An 8,485-nucleotide genomic window follows, 5' to 3' on the forward strand; every position below is an offset into this window, starting at 1 on the left:
AGCCTTTTCTTGAACCCTTTCATCCTTTACCACTGCCCTAATTCATTCTCTCTCTCTCTCTCCCTCTCTATTTACAGCAAAGCTTGGCAAACTTTTCTGGAAAGGGCCAGAGAGTTCGTAAATATTTAAGCACTGTGGGCTATACTGTCTCTGTCACAATTACTTATCTCTGCCCCTGGAGGGAGGCAGCAACCCCAGACAACACATAAATGAATGCACGTGACATCGTTTGCCTTAGTTTACCCACCCTGCCTTACAGAAAGCTGACCATCAGTTTGCCCTCACAGTGATCACTCAGGAAGGAGCTGCAATTATTCTGTACCTTTCCCTGTGCAGGTTTCTAGCTGGAAAAATCTTTTCAAACCGCGTCCCACACATATGCACAGACTTCCCTTAATCTCAATGGCCAGGACACTATACTCCCAGATGCAAGAAAGTCTGGGAAAATGAGGGACTGTATTATCATGATCGATTTAGACCAGTCGTGATCTAATGTCTGCTGATGGGCATATTGCTGCCACAAACAGAATTTCCATTTGGTTAGCAGAGGGGTGCCAGGCTTAATAAATAAATATACAGGATGCCTTGTTAAATTTGATTTTCTGACAAAAAAAAATACCACTTTTTTTTAGCATAAGTATGTAATATTTGGGACAAATTTATACTAAACATCAACCACTGTTTATTTGAAATTCAAATTTAACTAGGCATCCTCTGCTTTATCTGGCAAGGAAAAGGGGAAGTTACTGGTCACTTGGGAACGCTCAAGACCTGCCATGAGAGGGATGGCATTTTATTCTAAAATTCAAATCTATGGTGGAAGAATTTCAGGTCTTATCCACGGGCTGGTGGGGGAACTCTTCTGTGACGAAGTCTTTAGGGCACGTTGACCTTCCATTCACATAGTTGTAGGATATTCTATGTAATCTCCAGGCGAAATAAGTCTTCAGGGGGGTTGATGGAATTTTCCACTCTGATAATCTTAATGATAAAGGAGAATGGCTTCTCCTTTGTAGCAATGTCTTCTGATCTGCTCATCCCAGTGCAGAAATTGCTTGATTCTGGAAAGCAAAACTGGAAAGTGACAGAAGCAGCCAAAATAGAATTCTGCTGAAATTAATCTACGCCCTTCTTTTGACTGATTCAACTACTGGTAATGATGGGGTTAGTAATTTACAACTTCAGCACTCAATCAGAGATAAGATTAATTAAAAGTTTGAAAGTAAATTTAAAACACTGATTTTTAGAATAAAAGCTCTGTCCCTATCAACTCCTTCCCTCTTATTGTTTTTTCCCCACTGTAATTTAAATATTCTGTAACTACCCAAGATATGGGTTCTGTGGCCTGCCAGGGCCTTCGGTTTGAGTTTTTTGACATTTGTTTTGAGCCAGAGCTGGCGAACAGCAGTCTCTCCAGAATCACAAGGTGTGAATTGCTATGGAACACGGTTAAAGTATTGAATATTTTGATGTTGATTCTGACCACATGTGAGCATTTGCCACAGCTCTTAGTCAGGTTTAACATTAAAACCAAAACCATATTATTAATTTAAAAAATTCATGATCACTTTACTGCTTCAGGTTTCAGGGTTCTCAGACAGAAAACATTAATTCAGAAATTAATGCATGATGATTCCACTCACATTGCCTGCATGCCCCATTTAGATTCTCCAAACTCTTTTTGGTCCCAGGAAACCTCAAACAATAATACAGCATTTACCACATCTCAGGCCTTGCTGAGAGGAGTGACACCCTCTATAACCCCGTTAACAATTCACCTGTGGCCTTCCTCATATGAGTAACATTTTCCCTTTGTGTATCAAATTTCCCATCTGTGAAACAGAAAGTGATGACAATATAACTAATTTAGTTATGTGAAGTGCTTTGAACAAAAAATGGTCATAACGTCTTAGCACAGTGTATGATGGTGTACACAGTCTAGTCCAGCGGCTCTCGAACTTGCTGCATTTTGGAATTACTCAGGGAGCTTTAAAAAACACTGGTACCTAAGTCTGTACCAAGTATTCGGATTTAACTATTGTAGAGTATGGCCTGGGTGTCAATATTTGTAAAAGCTTCCAGATGATTCTAACGTGCAATAAAGTCTGAAACCGGGGAACACTGCACCTTGGAAGCTATAAACGGGTCTCTTTCAGATGTGCCACTTATTAGAGTCCCTCAATGACACCCTGTCGGTGCGCCCTTCATTCTGCCCACTGGGCTCGGCTCCCCGTAACCAGGAAGGAGGCGGAACAGCCGGGGGCAGGACCCGAGCCACACTAAGGGGGACTCACCCAGCTTGGAACACCCATGCGGAAGAGACTCTGGACTCTGGCCGGAAAAACCGGAAACACGCTACTGCTTGTGATTCAGGTTTTCTCTGCCAAGGTGGGGAAATGTAAATTGATGTCACCCTCGCTCAGCACAGCTTTGGTGAAGCCTGGAGCTGGGGAAACCTTTGTTCACAAGGCAAAGTCTTCAGCCTTAATAGAATTCGTCCAATTTCCTTGAAGAGTGTATTAACTTGTAGGTGGGGATGGGATGAAGACTTTTGAAGCTTTTATGGGCATTGAACTGAACTGCTCTTGGAAAAGGTCAAAGAGAAGGCATGGAATCAGGAGCTGGAAGAGAAAGGCCACCCAAGAGCTGCCAAGCCAAGAAGAGAGGTTTGGGAGAAGAGCTATCTCAAGGTGGGGAGGGGAGGAGATGGAGGCGGGGTGGCAGGGTGGGCAGAATGAATTTCTTAAAAAAGCAAAACCCTGAGACTACGCTATCCAGCCCCTCTCCTGGGGCTCCCCTCTAACATCTTGAGTAAATTTTATAATCCTCACTAATGTACTAATCCTAGTGCAAAGACAGTATAGTTTTCAAAGGGCTCAGAAAAGAAAGAATATCAGAGTATGAGTCACAGTATAAAGAAAGAGGCTCTCTCAGCTATTACAAAAAATTGGTTTGCTCCCATCTCCACCAAGGACATGCAGACAAATATTTAAAGTCCTGTCTCCTTGAAGGACTACCAGGTATTAGTCCCCTGAGGCACCCACATGTCTCTGTTCTGCACCGCGCAGAAAAATAAAAGAAGAATTATGAGGTGGCTTACAGCACTGGTTCTCAAACTCTGGCGATGCATCAGAGTCACCAGGAGGGTGGATTGAAAACACAGATTGCTGACCCCACCCCTGGAGTTTCTGATTTAGTAGATGGTAACATTTCTAACAAGTTCCCAAGTGATACTAACACCACTGGTCCGGGGACCACCCTTTGAGAACCTCTGGTTCCTCATGCTCTCATAGAAGTTATTTCCTCGTCCAGTGTTTATTATGGTCTGTTCTTTGAAATTTTAACGGATTTTATGAGAGAAGAGTGTTACGGTCAAATCAGTTGGGAAAACACTGGATTGAAAGAAGTTAAAAGAGTTTTCTTTTGAAAATCAAAATAACTTCCTGTCTACACATACGCAGCTGTCTACCTTTATTTGACTTCCTGTTCCAGGAAATTCTTACCCAGAAAGATGAAATGGCAAATAATTTTATTGTTTGTTCTAGGAACTTCCTGAAAATCCATTAATCCGAACTCTAGACTATTCAGTTTACCGTCATTAAAGTAAATATATTTTCCCAGGAAAGTATATACGCTGAGGAAATACCATGTGAGAACACAGCAAGAAAATAGCTGACTACAAGCCAGAAAAAGAGATCTCATCAGAAACCAGCCCTGCCATTACCTTGATCTTGGACACCTAGCCTCCAGAACTGTGAGGTTATAAATTTCTGTTAAGAAGTCACCTAGTCGGTAGTATTTTGCCGTGGCAGCCAAAGCTAATATAGTTTTCTTAAGGCTGGACTCTGAACCAATGAGTCATGGCCATGACCCCTGACCTGTGACTCAGAAAACTCCTTCTTGCCCAGCTTATCCCCTGACATTATAGTTGTTTTATTTATTTATTTGTGGCATGTGGAACTTCCTCGACCAGGGATTGAACCCATGCCCCCCGCATTGGAAGCATGGAGTCTTAACCACTGGACCATACGTGATGATAATCATATTATTACTTTTATATTATATACTTTGCATTTTACAGAGTTCTTTCATAGGCATGAGCTCAGTGGCCCTAAACCACAGTTGAGGGATGTAAGGAGTTTTACTGAAGGGTTGGAAACTGAAGACTTACTTAAGAGTCACAGCCACTAGAAAATGGAAGGGCCAGAAACCTGTGGGGTTTTTTTTGTTTTTTGTTGTTAATATTTTTTTATTTATTTGGCTGCATTGGGTCGTAGTCACAGCACGTGGGATCTTTGTTGCCGTGTGCAGGGTCTTCGTCGCGGTACGCGGGATCTTTTAGTTGTGGCATGTGGGATCTAGTTCCCTGACCAGGGATCGAACCCAGGCCCCCTGCATTGGGAGCATGGAGTCGTAGCCACTGGACCACCAGGGAAGTCCCTAGAACCCTGTGTTGTTCCAAATTTATCACATATCATCCTATCTGGTAAGATTAAACTAGATACTAAATATTTCTAAATTCAATGGCTGGGATTTTCACTAGGCCATTTTAATTTTGATTGTCCACATATGTTTTGGACTGATGTAATATATTTTATGTTGCATAATAAAGAATTTGTCTTGTCTTCATGCCAGGTTTCTGGCACAGAACTTCTAAAAACTTTGAAATTTTCTGAGTGAGAGAAGTGTCTTTGTTATGCTAATGAGATGACTCATATTGATATCAGCCCAACCTTCTGAAATCTGGAGAGGGACTACAGATTTAGTTCACTTATGTGGCCAGTGATTAAACCAGTCATGCCTCCATATTGAAACCCCATTAAAAACTCTGGACATGAAAGTTGATTGGAGCTTCCTGTTTGGTGAACACATTGATGGGCAGAAAGGGTGACATGCCCTGATTCTACGAGGAGAGGACAAGGAACTCTGTGTTCTCTTCCAGACCTCACTCTATGTGTATCCTTTTTAATAAAACTATAAAAATAAGTATAGCACTTTCCTGAGTTTATGAGTCAATCTAGTGAATTATTGAACCTAGGTGGGTCATGGGAACTTCTAAATCTACAGACAGTAGGTCAGACGTGTAGGTGGCCTGGGAACCCTACTTTGGGCTGGCACCTGAAATGGAGGGCAGTCTTGTGAACCACAAAGCCTTTGATTTGTGGAGTCTGATGCTACTCGGGGTGGTTAGTGTCAGAACTCAATTGTAGTACAGCCAATTGGTGTTAGTCCAGTTTGGGGTTTTACCAAAATATTTTAACATGCAAAATTACTTTCCTAACTTCTTTCCAATAGTAATAGGGGTTCCTTTTGGAAAATATGGATAAATAAAAATAACCTATAATTCCACTACCCCAATTGAACTATTCCAATATATATTCTTCCACTCTTTTTCCTGTGTATGTGTGTGCATGTTATTTTAAAACAGTGCTATGCCAATAATTATATGAAAACATGTACAACCTTACTAACAATTAGAGAAATACAAATTAAAATGGAAACAATAATGAGATGTTGCTTTATACTTCTCAGATTGGCAAAAAATTTAAAAGTCATAAAACACCAGGCGTTGTCAAGAATGCAGGGGGGCTTCCCTGGTGGTGTAGTGGTTAAGAATCTGCCTGCCAATGCAGGGGACACAGGTTCGAACCCTGGTCTGGGAAGATCCCACATGCTGCGGAGCAACTAAGCCCGTAAGGCACAACTACTGAGCCTGTGCGTCTAGAGCCTGTGCTCCACAACAAGAGAAGCCATGACAACGAGAAGCCCACGCACCATGGTGAAGAGTAGCCTCCACTCGCCACAACTAGAGAAAGCCCGCACACAAAAACGAAAACCCAACACAGCCAAAAATAAATAAATAAATAAATAAATTTATTAAAAAAAAAAAAAAGAATGCAGGGAAATGAGAACTTTCATCAACTGCCAGTGTATAGTAGATTGCAAAAAAATAGCCACTATTTATTTCTCTCATTCCTGTATGCTTGACACTTTGCCATGTAACTTTGCCACTCCACTGTCAAGTGGTGGAGTATATTTCTCCAGTCTTTGAATCTGGGCTTAGCCATATGACTTGTTTTGGCCAATGGCACTTTTATAAACATGGTGAAAGCAAAGGCTTGAAATTCTTCTCTTCATTAGAATTTGTCCTTTCTTATTGCCAAGATTTGTCCTTTCTGCCTCCATGTGAAGAAGCTGGAGCTAGCCTACTGAATGATGCGAGGCCATGTAGAGAAAGGCTCCAGCTTTTCCAGCTGTCCAGCTATCACAGCTGAGAACCTGGACATCTGAGTAAAGCCATCCTAGAAAATCCAGCCCCAGCCAAGCTCACCAGACTAGAAGAACTGGCTGTCAATCCAAAGAATTATGAGAAATAATAAATAATAAACTTATAAGCCACTGAGTTAAAGAATGGTTTATTACACAGCAAAAACTAACTGATACACAATGGGAGTGTAACTTAGATACCACGACTTTGGAAAATACCGAGACGATATATAATGAAGTTAAAGATGCATATATTCAGTGACCCTGCAATTCAAGTCTGAAGTATGCACCTTGGAGAAAACCTCACAAATATGTCCAAGGAAATATGTACAAGAATGTTCATTGCCTCCTCGTACATGTCATAGGAAAAATATTGGAAAAACCCAAGTGACTCATCAAAAGAAGACAAATTTATTATTTATAACGTATTCATATAATGGAATATACGTCACAATTGGAAAGACTAAGCTAGAATTACATGATTCAAAATGAATGAATCTTGAAAATAAAGTATTGAGTGAAATTAATTTTGAGGGAATGGTTACCTTTCAGGAGATGAGGGTGATGGTGGGAGGAAAGTACTATTGAAGAGGGGCACAAAGATTCTTCAACTGGATCTGTAATATTTTAGTTCTTAAAAAAATATATTAAGAAAAGGATAGTTAGGGAGTTTGGGATTGACATGGACACACTGTTATATTTAAAATAGATAACCAACAAGGACCTACTGTATAGCACAGGGAACTCTGCTCAGTATTATGTAACAATCTCAATGGGAAAAGAATTTGAAAAAGAATAGATACATGTACACGTATAACTGAATCACTGTGCTGTACACGTGAAACTAACACAACGTTGTTAATCAACTATACTCCAATAGAAAATAAAATGTCTAAAAAAAACAGAAGCAAGTGTGGCAAAATATTAAAAATTTCAAAATCAGGGCAGTAAGCACATACATTATTCTCTTTATTGTTTGTATATTTGAATTGGCTCATTGAACAACAAAAAAATAACTTTACAGGTACCTAATTCATCTGCAAAAATAGCATTTGTAATGACTGCTTAATATTCTAGTTAAGGAGCTAATATTTCTTAAATTAATCCTTTCATTTTTGTTATGTAGGTGATTTGCAATTTTTCACATGCATAAATTAGGCTGTGATGAACATCTCTGTATGACACTGATTATTTCCATATGATTCATTCTCGGAAGTATAATTGGTGGGTCAAAGTGTATTCAGTTTTTTAAGATTTCTAATATTTATTTTCAAATTGTCCTTCAGAAGGTAATAATAATTTATACTACTGCTAGCAGTGTATGACCACTTTATCAACACTGAGTAATATAGCTATTCATTTTCTGTTTGCACTTTGAGAGTTGTAATTGCCATTTTAATTTACATCCTTTTGATTATGGTATGGTGTATTAATTTGCTGGGGCTGCCACAACAAAGTACCACAGACTGGGTGGCTCACACAACAGAAATGTATTTTCTCACAATTCTGGAGGCTGGAAGTCTGAGACGGAAGTGTTAGCAGAGTTGGTTTCTTCTGAGGCCTCCCTCCTCGCCTTGTAGATGGCTGTCTTCTCCCTATGTCTTCACGTGGTCTTCCTTCTGTGTGTGTCAGTGTTCAAATTTTGTCATATTAGGATATTGGTCTTATTGGATGAGGGCCTACTCTAATGACATCATTTTAACTTAATTATCTCTTTAAAGGTCTTATCGCCAAATAGTCACATTCTGAGGTATTGAGGCTTAGGTCATCAACACGTGAATTTGGGAGTAACACAATTCAGTCTATAATAGATAATGAACATTTTTTCATAAATTTCTTATCCAACGGAATTGTTCTACTGTAAATTTTTATACTTGTGTCCTTTGCCATTTTATTGCATCCTCTTATTGGAAATTTTGCTTATTGATTTATAAAATTTTATTATATATTAAACTACTTGTCACAAAAGTTGCATGTTGTTAAAAAAAATGATTAGAGAAGACCATTTAGGTGATACAAATAAACTTTATCTAATACTTCTTGAAGTAGATGGTCTCCATTTCAAGAACTGCAAGATGAGGCAGAAGGCAGGAGGCTTTTTTTTTTTTTCATGATTTGTGATCACATCACCTAGACTGGGGTAATACTTACTCTTTTTTCAGGAGGCTTTTATAGGATAAAGAATTAAGAACAAGGAAGAGAAAAATAAAAATATCTG

The sequence above is a fragment of the Balaenoptera physalus genome, assembly GCF_965194825.1.
Source record: "Balaenoptera physalus genome assembly, chromosome: 7".
In the NCBI taxonomy this organism is placed as follows: domain Eukaryota; kingdom Metazoa; phylum Chordata; class Mammalia; order Artiodactyla; family Balaenopteridae; genus Balaenoptera; species Balaenoptera physalus.